The 16059-nt window shown below is 34.7% G+C and overlaps 1 long non-coding RNA gene across 3 annotated transcripts in view; it reads left to right on the forward strand.

Moving 5' to 3' along the window:
* Positions 1-16059, forward strand: part of LOC111560086 — a 673456-nt gene that overhangs the window by 30853 nt on the left and 626544 nt on the right. For all 3 annotated transcript variants that reach the window (XR_006597321.1, XR_002741596.2, XR_006597320.1), the window contains exon 3: positions 13252-13357. This is a non-coding gene — a long non-coding RNA (uncharacterized LOC111560086). The remainder of the gene's footprint in view (positions 1-13251; positions 13358-16059) is intronic.

Here is a 16059-nt window from a genome sequence, read left to right on the forward strand (position 1 = left end):
AAATAATCATCCTTGAAAAACATTTATTCAGGACTGTTAAATAAAAACATATAAACCTTAATGATAATTATTCTTAGAAAAATAAGCCCTGAATTATCACTAGCCTTAGCAAATAATATCAGAAACTATTCATAGTTTCTGTATTATTTTTACATTTCTCCCAAATTCATATTTGGGAATGCATTTATCTACCAAGTAACAAGACAGTTGCTTAGATAGTCATTGCAATGTAGAAGGCATGTCAATATAAAAGGATTTTTGAAATTGTAATTATTTGAATTTTGGGTAACAATTTGATTCCCACAATTAGATGCAAATAATACTCTTGAAAATGATACAGATATAACAAAGTCAAGATAAGTCAATATGTTTAAACATCCGCACTTAATTGCTTTTGATTGCAATTTAATCTTATTTCAGTCTTATTATTACACTTTGATTAGAATGCACATTTCACATCCATCTTGAATTATATCTTTGACTTAAACATCTCCTGCATGAGTCTCTTTTTTCTTTTATTTTCTTCCTATTTAAGAGGCTACAATTTAATTAAAGATGTCTATTGATGGGAACACACCTACTCATTTTGAAAGGTAACTTTCTTGACAATATCAGAAAATGAAAGAGTATCATACATGAATTTCAGACCTTATTTAATCATCTTTCTCAATACTCTTCCCAATATCTTACTCGATATGAGCTTACTCACCCTGACAATGCCTCCATTTTTTTGTAAAATGGAAAGAATAATAATAATAATATATTTGAATGCAATAAAGTAATCCATAGACTGAAGAGAGCTATAAATCTTCTGTGTAAAATTAGTTCAGGAAAACATACAATAAACTAACACCGTGAATAATTCACTACCTATTCCAAAAAAAAATGTTCCATGTAGACTTTGCTAATGAGTTCCCTTAATCTGTATCAATGTTATTCTTCATTCTCGTCATTCTATTCCTTATTCTTCATTTTATTAACAAGTATATTTCAGTCTTATGCATGTTATTGCCAGAACAGATGTTGTTGAAAATATTTTATTGAGGTATAATTGACATATAGCACTGTATAAGTTTAAGGTGTATAGCATAATAATTCGATTTACATATATTATGAACTGATTACCACAATAAGTTTAGTTAACATTCATCATCTCATATAGATTAAAAAAAAAAAGAGAGAGAGAAAGACTTTTATTTTTCCCTTGTGATGAGAACTATGAGGATGTACTCTCTTGCATGCAGTTGTGAGAACTGTGGTCACCATGTTGTATGTTACAGTCCAGTACTTTATCTTAGAAATGAAAGTTTGTGCCGTTGACACCCTTCATCCAATTTTCTTTCCCCACCTCACTCCACTCTCACCACTTATAACCATGAATTTGATCCCTTTGAGTTTTTGTTTTTGTTTTTCTTCAGGCTCACACATAAGTGAGGTCATACAATATTTGTCTTTCTCTGCCCAACTTATTTCACTCAGCAAGTTTGGTGTGTTAAGAAAAGAAGGGACCAAGTAGGACTGGATCCTACTGAACGAGAAGGAGAGAGATGGACATAAAGTTGGGGAGCTGGCAAGAAACAATGGCAAGAGGCTTTGAATGAAATAAAGCCATCTCAAAATTTAATTTTTTTGAAAAGGCGCTCTGAAAAGGAATGAGCTGAAAATCTTAGAATGAAAAATACCTTTATTACATTTTAAAAGAAAAAGTTAGGAGTAAGAATATATAATGTAACTATTAGGCTACTTGGTGTATACCAGAACCCCATGGATTAGAATTAATGTGCTAAAATATGGAACCAGAAAAAAAATCCTTGAATGTAAGTTGATAAGCAAAAAGAAGGAAAATCTGAGAGTGATGTGGAACATAGACTCTGATAACTTGAAACACTAGTCATACCATAACTCAAGAAGGAAGAATATATAGAGATCATTTGAGAGTGTTAAGGTATATAGTTGATCCCTCAAAAAAAAACAAACAAAAATGGGGGATTCATAAGATCCTTATAAAACGCATGTGACTATTTGTAGACTGTTCTTATAAATAAGAGGTAAAAAATATATATACACCTTATTGTCACTTAAGAGGACTTCCTTAAACGTAATGGAGAGTTCTGCTAAAAGTCCATTTGGCTAGACTATACAGAATTTAATTTGAAAATTACACATTTATTCTCCTTGCCAAAAGCTACTTGCATAAATTCCTGCCCCTAGAAATCACGTGCTACCCACGGGCTTTCTGTAGGAGCCAGTGTCACATAACAAAACCTGCATTCAACTACATAAACTTGTACTTGATGAACTCTCACTTGAGAGATTTGTTGTTTCCCCCTCCTGCTTAAACTACCACTGCATACACACTAATTCCGGGGTGTTCTGATCTTACTCAGTTCACAATTAATGGTGCTGTGAATCAGAACCATCTAATGCAATTGCTGGATATCTCTCCCTCAGATCTACATAATACTGACCATAAAAAAGAGAACCTTTAAATCAACAATCTCTATTTTTTGTGACTCCTCCAACTGATAATTCATCCGGCAAATAGCTTTGCAAATTTTGGCACGACAGCCCCTTTTCTGCCTTACGTTTAACTGGTTAGTCAAGCTGTCCACGGATTCTCCCAATGGCAAAGCTTGTTTCCTAGATGAGGTTGAACAGTCACAGATTTGTTTCTAATTCAGGTAAGAGAAAACTAGCTGGAGTCAGGGTGTTACTAAGGTGTGAAGGCAAATAAACAATGACAGCATTAACAAATCTCCAGGGCCTTTAATTTCTTCCATATGGTATATTATGATTGCTCCTGATTGGCTGAAATATTTAACCTAGAAAGAAATCTAAAAATAAAATATTTTTAAAGAAAGTGATTTTATAGTCTTTCTGCTTTTAATCCAGGAAGTTCATAATTACTGTATTTCTGTTAATACATTGTACTTAATCATAGTTAACATGAGGAAGACCGCATTTCTCTTTTGATTTGTCTGCTGTTTTGTTATAAGTCTGATGAACAAAAGGCCTTTCATGTTACTGTTGCATTAGATACAATTTCATGCCAGACAAATGTAACTGTTTTTAACACCCTCTCTTTATTTTTTAAAGTTTATTTATTTATAAAAGAATAATAAAGTTTATTTATTTATTTTGAGAGAGACAGAGATAGTACGAGCAGGGGGTGGTTTGGGGGTGGGAGCAGAGAGAGAGGGAGAGAGAGAGGATCCCAAGCAGGCTCCACAGTGTCAGCACAGAGCCCTATTTGGGGCTTGAACTCATGAACCTTGAGATCATGACCTGAGCCAAAACTAAGAGTCGGACGCTTAACCAACCTAGCGTACCACCCAGGCACCCTGACACCCTCTGCTTTATTACATGGATCAGTAAACCTTTATAATTCTTCCTAGTCCTCATAGGAAACCAAAAGATGATTTAGTTGTAGAAGGTGGCAGAACAATTGATTCTTCTGAATCCGGAGTCCGAATTTAGGAAAGGCAAACGAGTTTTTAAAGGAGACAAGATATATACTTAAGTCATAAATATGTAAAAGAAATAAAGTTAATATTTTCATAGTGCACAGTGATAAGAAACAATTATTTGTAAACTTCGCCTTTAAAAATAGGGATTCAAGAACATGCCAGAAGTATAGAAAGTTAGCAATATTTGGATAATAAAAAGTAAACTCTGCTATGTAGCCACAAAGTGGCTAGTTATTTTTGAAAAAAGGAACTAAATTCTCATTCTCTTTTTGTTTTTTGACTATTATTTAAGTAACAATTTGCAGAAAAGGATTTATTAGCCACCTTTTCTATTATTAATCACATAGACCTATAAATTTACATGTACACACATATAATGTAGATATGTAAAATTTATAAGTCTATAAATAGATCAATTTAAAGCTTTTAACATTTTAAATAACTAACAACTATCTATCAACATATGTAACAACTATGTATAATAAGGCAATATTATTTAATAATGCATTTACTGTTTTAATAAATTATGACTATTACCTCAATAAGGGGATAATTTGCCTGTCTACACATTTATAACTTTCTGTAACATATGAATCCTGTGGTTTTAACACTTGCTTAGTTTCAAGTATTCACATTAATTAAAATCTTTAACCCAAAGCAATTCACTCTGTTTTCTCCAAACACAAGAGAAAACTAGGCAAAAGGAAACATGAACAATTTTTTTTCATGAGCAAAAATTTCTTATCACTTAAATTTGAAGGTGACAAAAATAAGAATAATTATAATAATATTCAAAGTCATTTGTACAAAGTTTTACAGCTTTACCACTAAATAAGAATAAATTATAACTAGGTTCAGTGATCACTGATTTGTTTCTTATTCTTATTTAGAAATTGGAAAGCTATCCTAAGATTATATTTTAATTAACTCAATTTAACATTTTCTAAGTTTTTAAAGTCAACAGGAAGGCCTGTATACACAATTTCACTAACACTTTTTAACTTGTTTGTATTATTATGACATTTCACAAGCTTAAACGCTTTCAAAATATCCTTTATTATAATTCCATATAGCTAACCACAAACTATTATCTTTTTTAAAACCTTAGACATAAGAAAACAATTACAGCATATTTGACTCATAAAATTGATATAATTTAGAAGGTGTTTGTATGTAATTTAACCCTATTCTTGTTGTAGTACAATAGTGTCATTACATTATTTTTATATATCAAAACCAGGTAAGAAAAATGGAATTGTCTTTGAATCAACATTGTTAACTTACTATAATTTTCTAAGTTTAATTCTAGTATTTCAAATATTCCATGAAATATTAATAATTTATAAACTTCTAAATTAATGACCACATTTCAAGGACTCAATCAGGCCAAAATCTGCATGCCCTGGTTTTCTTATTTTGAAACCTAGTAACCATGGCCATAATTTTAAAAAAAATCATGATTAAATTATTTTTCTTCTTTCAGTTCAAGCTTTTAGAAGGAAGAAATTTAAAGAGGAGTAAATGTACATAAAGTATTATACATTTAACATTTTCTCTTCACTTTTAGCAAGAATGGAACTACTACATTTTCACCAATCCTTTTATTTACATTAATGACAACTACCCATGTCAGAAAGATGGTTTGGTTTGTTTTTTTTTTTTTTTTTTTTTTTTTGCTTGTTTCCCCTTAAAGTTTCATTAACTTCTAAATCATTTTCACGGCCTTGCCAACTAGCTATTTTCAGCAAAGTTTTCATATCTGCTACCTCTACCAAAAGAATGGACAGACTGATAGAGAGACAAGAGAGAAATGAAGTGATAAGAAGAAATGAAGTACCAAGGATAAATCTGAAACTATCAATATCAACTTTTCTCTTGTTGTCCTAGGATTTGTGAAATTTTTAACAATGGCGCACAGATTCAAATGTGACCCAGATTTTAGGTCCATTTTTATTCAATATTTCCTTTAAATACAGATTGCGTTCTTAAGGAATATTGATTTTATATTTTGCTAGGACAAAGGAAGACCAATTCTGATAGTCTCCATGTAAACATCAGAACCCAGGCAAATTCCCTTGTAGGTTTGAGAGAGTTGGCCTTCCCTTTGAACTAGTAGAGATGCAGAGGGTCTCTACTGAAACAAGAGATCTGGTTCATAACAGCAAGGGTTTTAGGCAAATCCTAGTGGAAACTCTAGTTTTGCTGAAGTCCATCAGTCAAAGAACACCGAGAAAACACTCGTCATCACGTGACTTTATTAACTTGCCATAGAAAACAAGAATTTACCAAAGAAATGGAGTGTCGCAATCAGAGGGAATTATAAGGTGATTACTATATAATTATGACTCATCATAAATCTTAGTAGAATTCAAAGAAAGGGAAGGCATTGCTGAAATGGGATCTGCTGGGAATTGCAGCATTTAGGAGATTAGATATATTAGTAATCCTTATCAAGAGGAAGCAGTAACATTGCAAGGCTGGGGTTGTCAGAAATGAGAGTAGTCAGACATGTTACCTGAGAGATGAGTATGTTTATTTAAATAATGTCAGTGTCCTTGGTTGTGTGTCCAGACAAGATTTAAAGAGTCATCTTGTTTTTTCTTGTTCTACCATAGTCAAAATGTGTCTGATTATTGCTGATATTTTTTAGAAATGACTTATGATCAAGAGGAAACATCATAGCCTAGAGACTGGTTACCACAGGCCAAGTGGCCAACTGTTGGCTGGCAGGGTTGTTGTTGTTGTTGTCACTGTTCTTTCTTTGTTTTCTTTTTCTTCTTAGTATTATGTTGTCAGACTGTGGAAATTATTTGTGAGATAATAGAAATGATTAATATGTTGGTTGAAATGATAACTAGATCTCTTGGAGAAAAAAAAAAGATATAAGTATAAGATGGATACAATTTGAATTCACAGTATCAACAAAAATCCCCAATGTATTTTAATTTTTTTTTAAGTATGTACTTTATAGTTCTACCTGCTGAATAGGTATAGAAATAAAGGTCAAGTCAGCAGTCGTAAACTCATTTAGTGATCAGATTGTGGCCTCTATGTACCAGTTTCCAATTAAAGAAACCAAAAGTCTTATGAGAAACAACTAACTCTAGGGGCGCCTGGGTGGCTCAGTCGGTTAAGTATCTGACTTCGGCTCAGGTCATGATCTCGCACTCCGTGAGTTCTAGCCCCACGTCAGGCTCTGTGCTGACAGCTCAGAGCCTGGAGACTGTTTCAGATTCTGTGTCTTCCTCTCTCTCTGCCCCTCCCCTATTCATGCTCTGTCTCTCTCTGTTTCAAAAATAAATAAACCTTAAAAAAAAATTAGAAACAACTAACTCTAGACCTGGGTCTGAAAAGTAAATAAAGTAAACACTGAATTTCTAGTCATATCACATAGTAAATAAGTTATCGATTAAAATTAAAGGTTTGTCAAGAAGAAACATCAATTTCTATCTTGATTTCTGACCAAAGAAAGACCATGTTAAGCATCAGATTTTAGGTCCTTGAAATATTTAACTTTTCCCAGAAGTTAAATCAGCTCAGTTGGCTATATTATCTCCAACTTGCATTTAGAAAAAGAAAACATACTTAATATTCAACCAGATAGTCAATATGTTCTAATATCCTATGGTCTTGATTTGCTTATTCTAAGAATGGATTGAGGAGTTTGACTTCTGGAAAGCTACCTTTCGCTGGGGCAGTTATTGAAGAACTTTTTAAAGCCTTGCCTTTTAACCCAAAAAATTCATTTTTCATAGTCTTCAGGAACAATACAAGAAAAGAATAGATTTAAAACTAAAATTTGGCAAAGTTCCCAGGGGCTCTGGAACTCCTGTGGCCTAAACCTGTTGCCATAACCTCTTTCCTTGTGAGTTAATAACAGGCTGCATCATGAATTTGAGAATTTTTTACTGATCTTAGACTGCCCTAATGCAAAATAGTATGGCTAACTACTGCAAAAAACTCATATGGTGCATACAGTTTTATGATCACTGTATAGAAGAGCATTTTCAAGACACTGAAAATGTTTACCTAGCAGCCCTTACCTGGCCTGAAATTGGAAGACTGTCTTGTGATAGAAACATCCTAGAGTGTATTTGTGTCTCATTGGAAAAGACCTTGACAAGAACTGTTAACTATGGCAATGATACAGCCATAGGAGGCTAATCCTTGGATTCTTGCTTCCTAGATCAAAAGGTATTTGCTCTCTTAGAGATCATTGGCCTTTCATTTGTTCATGAAAAGCTGAGATGAGGGATTCTTAGGAGTCCTCCAGAACTTTATGAACATTGGGAGAAAGAAACCTAATCCTGAATGTTTTTATCAAGCAGCTGTTGACATGATATACATACATCTTACCCAAGTTGATGGAACTAGATTGTTTTTCTGGTAGATTCGCTCCTTTTTTCCCCCTCTTTGGTTTACTGCTAATCTTACCTAGTATTAATTAAGTGGTGGCACTTCTCAGCAGTCTCTTACATGTTGTTTGGGTTTTTTTATTTTTCTTTGTTGTTTGTCTTAATGCTTGCACCTATTTTTACTCTTTACTTTGAATCCCTTAAGGGTTTCTTCAACCATCTTAGGAAAGGCAAGACTCATGTGCATTTTTCTATAACCACAGATACTACACTGAATTTGAGCAATTACTGAATTTGTCATCCCCATTTGATGATCTCCGACAAAATTTTAATTCTGATGGAATCTTTTTAGAAGATGGATTTTCTCCCATAGGCTCCCTATAAAATTTGTGTTTCCCTCACATTATTAATCTAACCCTTCACTACTGTATGAATTTTGATTACAAGTCAAATAAAATATTTCTGCTAAAATCATTACAGCAGAACCAGACTTACTTAAGGTGGGGACCCAAATTGTGTAGTCTGTTCTGTCATTCCACTGTGTTTACTCCAGAATTTTTAGTCAAAACCTATCTAAGTCCTCTCAGAAAACCTACATGGCTTAAGTAAACAATATTTAACTTACTCTTGTTATGGTAAATGATATGTGCATGGCCAATACTGTCTGTGACCACTAACCCGCTAATGTACTTCTCCTTAGGTAGACAATGTTTCTTTATCAAGTAATTAAAATTCATTTGCCTCCGTGTTTTTGTAAATATTTTAGAAAATTGGATAGATACATAGGTAGGAAGGTTAGTAGGTAGAAAGATAGATAGATAGATAGATAGATAGATAGATAGATAGATAGATGATAAACTTATCATCTGTAAATCAAATGAAAGATCCATGACTACATGGAAAGAAAAGTCTTGTCTCTAGAACCAGCCCAGAAGAACTGTCAGATGTGTGTTCATTTTGACTTGGGTTTCAGGCCCTTGGTTTACAGACTATCATGAATATTAATAATAATTTGGTTGAGGTAATTACATGTAATGGTTTATACATTTTTAAATTTTTTTATATTTTTTTTTGAGTGGGAGAGAGACAGAGTGAGAGAGGCACAGAGAGAGAGGGAGACACAGAATCTGAAGCAGGCTCCAGGTTCTGAGCTGTCAACACAGAGCCTGACGCAGGGCTCGAACTCTTGAACCATGGGATCATGACCTAGGCCAAAGTTGGATGCTTAACCGACTGATCCACCCATGCACCCCTATCCCTTTTTTATTAAAGTCTTAAATATTACTTGACAAGAACTGTGAAGAATCTAAGATTTTACCCTACCTGTAAGCTAACCAGAGTTGTTTGCCATTTTTTGTGGATGCTGGCAGAAGACATGATACTCTCAATCAGAGATGAGGACTTTATTATTCAGGGCATAGCCCATGACAAAAATTCCACATTCACGTCATTCCCTTTACACCCAAGTTACAGAGGTTGGCCCGCATGAATGATACACATACCATTGGTTTGCATCCAAGCTGAAAATCTTTTTGTTGAGATACTACCAAATGGTCTTTTCAGCGACTGCAAGTAGTCTTCACAACTCTGCCCCATAAGTAAACAGTATCTTTATTAGAGTGGATAGCACTTTGCTATGTGAGTAGACACCATCTCTATCTTTCAAGGCATTTTGCTATAAAGATATTCTTTGTTCACTTATTTATAAATGTTTTCAATAAAAATTTTATGTATTTAAGGTATACAACGTGATGAGTGATGTTCATATACATAGTGAAATGATGACTATAGTTCAGGTAATTAACGTATCATCTCACATAGTTACTGGTTGTTGTGTGTGATGAGTGTACCTGCAATCACCTCTCTTAGCATATTTCTAGTGTTCAATATAGTATTAAGTATAGTCATCATGCCTGTACATTAGACTTGTAGATTTATTCATCCTCCATAACTGCCTTAGACCAACATCTCCCAATTTCCCTGACACCCTCAGCCCCTAGTAATTACTATTCTACTCTCTGCTTTTATGAATTTGACTTTATATTTAGGTTTCCACATATAAGTGAGGTGATAACAGTACCTGTCTTTCTCTATCTGGCTTATTTCACTTAGCATAATATCCTCAATGCCCTCCCATGTTGTCACAAAAGGCAGGATTTCCTTTTTATTTGTGGCTGAACAATATTCCAATGTATATATCACAGCTTCTTTATTGATTTGTCCGTTGACATACACTTAGACTGTTTCCATGTTTGGCTATTATGAATAATGCTACAATGAACATGGAAATACAGGTAATTTTTTGATATCCTGATTTCATTTCCTTTGTTTATATGCCCAGAAGTAGGATTGTTGGATCATATGGTACTTCTCTTGTCAGGTTATTGAGGAACCTCCATACTGTTTTCCATGGTGGCTGCACCAACTTACCTTTCCACAAAGAGTGTACAGGGTTCCTTTTTGTCCACATCCTGACCACTTGTTATCTCTTGCCTTTTAGATAATAACACCCTTAAGAAGTGAGAGGTGATATCTCTCTGGGTTTGATTTGTATTTTCCTGATGATCAGTGCTGTTGAGAAATTCTCCGTGTGCTGTTGGCCATTTTTATACCCTCTTTGGAAAAATGTCTATTGATATACTTTTCCCACTTTTTAACCAGGTCATTTAGTTTCTTGACATTGATTTGTTTCAGTTCTTTATATATTTTGGATGTTAACCTCTTATCAGACATATGGTTCACAAATGTTGTTACTTCCCATAGGTTGTCTCTTTATACAAATATTCTTTTTTTTTTTAAATTTTTTTTTCAACGTTTATTTATTTTTTGGGACAGAGAGAGACAGAGCATGAATGGGGGAGGGGCAGAGAGAGAGGGAGACACAGAATCGGAAACAGGCTCCAGGCTCTGAGCCATCAGCCCAGAGCCCGACGCGGGGCTCGAACTCCCGGACCGCGAGATCGTGACCTGGCTGAAGTCGGACGCTTAACCGACTGCGCCACCCAGGCGCCCCTATACAAATATTCTTAAAAATTAAGTACAAAAATACAAAAACTATCCATGCCTCTTCTAATAAGACATGCAGAAATAAAAGGTAAATGAAAAATTGTCTCTAGCACTCTAGAACTGACATTACATCAGACTCTTCAATAGATATTCATGCAACAAAAGAAACAAAAATGTGTAAGTCTAGTCCAACAGCAGACAATGTTCCCTTACAATCCCCAGACCACAAAATATGAGGAACATCGTAGGTCTGAACCCTACAGGTTAAAGTCCTCTGCCCTTTTTCTTCATTTGTCCTTGGTTAAAGTAGGAAGATTGAGAGGGGGAAATTTTGTCTGAGAGCCAACAGAGGGCAGCTAGGCCATGATCTTTCATCCTGAAGAGGAATAATTTCCAGGGAGCATTAACAATAATCAGACAGGATTCCCTACTTGATCATGCAAGAATATGGAAACAAGATCTCTCAGTAATTACCTCTAAACAGAGGTGCCTGTGTGGTTCAGCCAGTGTGACATCCAACTGTTGATTTTGGCTCAGGTCATGATCTCACAGATTTGTGATTTCGAGCCCCACATCAGTCTCTGTGCTGACAGCATGAAGCCTGCTTGAGATTCTCCCTCTCTTTCTGCCACTCCCCTGCCCACATTCTCTCTGTCTCTCTCAAAATAAATTTAAAAAAAAAAGAAACTTATAAAAAATATATAGTAATCACATCTAAACAAGGTCAATATACAATCACATTAATAACCTAGTATCTCTTTCCTCCAGCTCATATAAGTTACTGCTGGTTTATTAACAATGATAACCCTAGCCAGGTGATATTCCTCCAGTCTTTTTTTTTTTTCAACGTTTATTTATTTTTGGGACAGAGAGAGACAGAGCATGAATGGGGGAGGGGCAGAGAGAGAGGGAGACACAGAATCTGAAACAGGCTACAGGCTCTGAGCTGTCAGCACAGAGCCTGACGCGGGGCTCGAACTCACGGAGCGCGAGATCGTGACCTGGCTGAAGTCGGACGCTTAACCGACTGCGCCACCCAGGCGCCCCTCCAGTCTTTTAATAAAATGTATTAAGACAACCAATCACTGAATTGTCCTAGTCAGTCAAGAGCTAATTGTTTTCCCAGACTTCCTCCAAAAACTTTAACATATTGTATAACAATAAATCACATAACAAACATCTCCCAACTCTCTCTTGCTCTGATATTCCATGGTTCCTCCAGTGTGTACTTTCCTTGCCAGCAATTTACTAAACGTAACTTTGTTTGTATTTGGGTGTTTTCTTGGTAAACATTGACTAGTGGCCTTCCAAATGCCAGCACTATCACCAAAGTTATAAGAACTAAACAGTATTAAATTTTGGATTTTAAAACTTTTCATTTTTAACATTTTTCCTCACAGTGTCTGTCTTCTTATGTATATCAAGTTATTTTACTGGGTTATTTAAGTCATCTGAAATTGTTCCCTTCTGTATGATTAAGTCATGAATTTACTATATAGTTGGATTCTTTAGTTTTACTTTGCTTTTAATTTGTAGGCATTGCTTTTGTTTAAAAAAAGTCATTAATGTTGTGTTTAATTTTTTAATAAATTATTATAGTTCCCAAAACAAGTATAAGATAAATATATTCAGAAATACCTATCTTATAATTTTGTGTCCTCCATCCGGCTCTCTCCTTTACCCATATGTAAGAATTGGAGCATACTTAATACACTTTTATTTTTAAAATTTTTTTTTGTTTCCGATTCTGTGTCTCCCTCTCTCTGCCCCTCCCCCATTCATGCTCTGTCTCTGTCCCAAAAAATAAATAAACGTTGAAAAAAAAATTTAAATTTTTTTTAACGTTTATTTATTTTTGAGACAGAGAGAGACAGAGCATGAACGGGGGAGGAGCAGAGAGAGAGGGAGACACAGAATCGGAAGTAGGCTCCAGGCTCTGAGCCATCAGCCCAGAGCCCGACGCGGGGCTCAAACTCACGGACCACGAGATCGTGACCTGAGCCGAAGTCGGACGCTTAACCGACTGAGCCACCCAGGCGCCCCTTAATGCACTTTTAAAACTCCATTTTGCATTTTTTCCTAACCCTCTGGTAGTTTCCTTCTGATACCATTAAGAGGTATTTTGTATTACTGTTTAGAACTTCATAGTACTCTACCTTGCTTACTATAGCGTATCATAGTTTATTTAACTAGTCCCCTAATTATGAGCAAAGATTTTTTTCCCCTATGTGGGGCTATTACAATTAGTGCTGTAACAGAAAGAATGCATATCTCTTTATGTTGTTGCAGGTTAACCTTCAGAATCAAATAACAGAAGTGGTATTAGTGAGCCAAAAACAAAATGTATATGATGTTTCGCTATTTCTAAATTTTCTTCCATAGAAGTTATGCTATTTTAATAGGAATTTTACCATTTTATGCAGGAATTATACCACTGTGCCCAGTAATACTGCAGAAGAATACCTCCCTTCTCATGCCCTCACTAGCAAAGTTCTACATCAAGCTTTTGGACTGTTGACAATACGACAGGTAAGAATTGATACTTCGTGGAGCTTTAATTTGACTTTTTCTTATTTTGCATGTGGTTGACATTTTTATAGGTAAAAGTTAAATTTTCATTCATTTATCTCTAATGGATCTGTCTATATATCTTCTTTATTTTCTGTTAGGTTTTATCCTTTTCCTCTGTATTTGAGACTATCTTTATATTCAGGACATTAACCTTTTTTTTCTGTTCTATAAATGACTTGTATTAATAGTAGTTTGGTATCACACATCTTTTATAAAATTGTATTTTACTATAACATATCTTTAGGCTTGAAGTATTTTATGGATTACCCTATTTTGCTTCTCCACAACAAAATGCATGCATAAGTTCTTATATATTTTTATGAGTAATTAGAAAATACTAAAACATGGTGTTTGGAAATGCAACTCATAGTGAGATGGTTGAGGGACTGTAACTCATTGTGCCTAAACCAAAAAACAAAAAAAGAAAGAAAGAAAGAAAGAAAGAAAGAAAGAAAGAAAGAAAGACAGACTTCAGTGACCCTACTAGTTCTATCACTTTATTTCACATTTACATCTCTAGGAAAGTTACCATAATAAGATCCAAGATGTGTTTATATTCTAAACAGTGGGTATAGGATAAATGTGAACTGAGAATGAAAAGGAGAACCCTCTAATACCTTGCTCGTATGTATGTTCTTAAGCAAAGGAACTTCAGAAAAACTACACATGGAAGTTGAGAATCTGACAAATAATTTCTCCAGAACTACTTGTGTCCACACCCCTTTTGGAATATGTCCATGAATTGCCAGATTATACACACTTCCCTCTGCAAATTGCTAACCTGGTTTTTCAGCTGATAAGGGATGTGTTCTTTAGAAGAATCTGAGAAGTTCAATGTCCCAGGGTATGAATAGTAAATGGAAGGATGCTTGAAAAAGGTGGATGATAAAAATGAGCTAGCTTGACATATAAGTAACTTGAATTTAAAATAAGATATGAGAAGGAATAGATCCAGGAATGCCATTTAATCAAGTTAATATTAAAAAAGAATGAGAGAAAGAGGAAGAAATTACTCACCTAGGCAAAGCATGGTGGAAATGTTGTAAACCAAAGAGGAAGAGAAAGACTTAAAAACAGAGGTGTAAGGAGGTTGCCTACAAAGGAACTTCAATTAACCTAAGAGCTGAATTTTCAAGGGCAGGAAGGGAAGTAAAGGAAATTGTTGTATCTTTAATGTGCTGAAAGAAAACACATTTCAGTGTTGTAAGCAGTGAAATTATCTTTCAAGAGCAAGAACAGAACAAGGACAGAAAAAACACAGAACGAAAACATTATCTGCAACCAAAAACAGATTTTTCCCAATTCAAATAGCCAACAAGAATTAACAAGGGGTAATTACTTACAAAATACGGTTGAGAATGGATTAAGAAACAATAATGAGCCTCTACATTAGACAATCTATAAAAGAAGAAAAAACAGCACAAACAATACAAGTCAAAATGCTGCATTCAAGAGACATGCCTGAGACATAACATCAAAAATCTTAAATAAATTCTAAATAACATTACACTAGATATGTATTAATTAAATTAATACTGATACATAATTATTCACAACAAACAAAATAGAAATGAAAGCAAAAGTATTAGCATTGTGTGGACCACTACCATAAAATACAAAAATTCAAAAAATCCCGGAAGATATATGAATGTAATATATCAGTATGATAAAGAAAATGATCCTGTCACAAACACATACCTAGAGAGATCACATTCATTTGAAATGTAAAATACTCTTCTAGTTCATAGATCACAAGAAAATTATAATTCAAAATGAAATGAGTTAGAATTTAACAGTAAGGAGGGGAGCCTGGGTGGCTCAGTCAATTTAAATGTCCAACTTCGGCTTAGGTCATGATCTTGTGTTTCATGAGTTCAAGCCCTGCGTCGGGCTCTGTAAGGACAGCTCAGAGCCTGGAGCCTACTTCAGACTGTGTCTCTTTCTCTCTCTGCCCATCCCTGACTCATGCTCTGTCTCTCTCAGTCTCTCAAAAATAAAGAATATTAAAAAAAAAAAAAAAAAAGAAAGACAGAAAAAGAATTTAACAATAAGGAATGTGCTACCAATTAAAGCTTGTAGAAATCTTTATCAGAATGTCATATTGGGTTTTTTTGAAGTTTTTATTCAAATTCCAGTTAGTTAACATACAGCGTAAGATTAGTTTCAGGTGTCAAATATAGTGATTCAACACTTCCATATATCACCCTGTGTTTGTAAGTGCCTTCCTGAGTCACCATGACCTATTTTCCCTGTCCCTATTTTCCCTTCCCTCTGATAACTGTCAGTTTGTTCTCTATAGTTAAGAGTCTGTTTTGGGGCACCTAGGTGGCTCAGTTGGTTAAGTGTCTGACTTCGACTCCAGTCATGATCTCACGATTCAGGAGTTTGAGCCCCACCTTGGTCTCTGTGCTGACAGCTCAGAGCCAGAAGCCTGCTTTGGATTCTGTGTCTCCCTCTCTCTCTGCCCCTCCCCTACTCACACTCTGTCGCTTTGTCTCAAAAATAATTAAACAAAATTTTTTTAAAAAAGAGTCTGTGTTTTGATTTGATTTTCTCTCTCTTCTCCCCCCTCTGCTTGTTTGTTTTGTTGCTTAAATTTCATGTAGTGTGTGAAATCATAGGGTATTTGTCTTTCTCTGACAGACTTATTTCACTCAGCA

This window comes from Felis catus, chromosome B1, assembly GCF_018350175.1.
Source record: "Felis catus isolate Fca126 chromosome B1, F.catus_Fca126_mat1.0, whole genome shotgun sequence".
NCBI lineage: Eukaryota > Metazoa > Chordata > Mammalia > Carnivora > Felidae > Felis > Felis catus.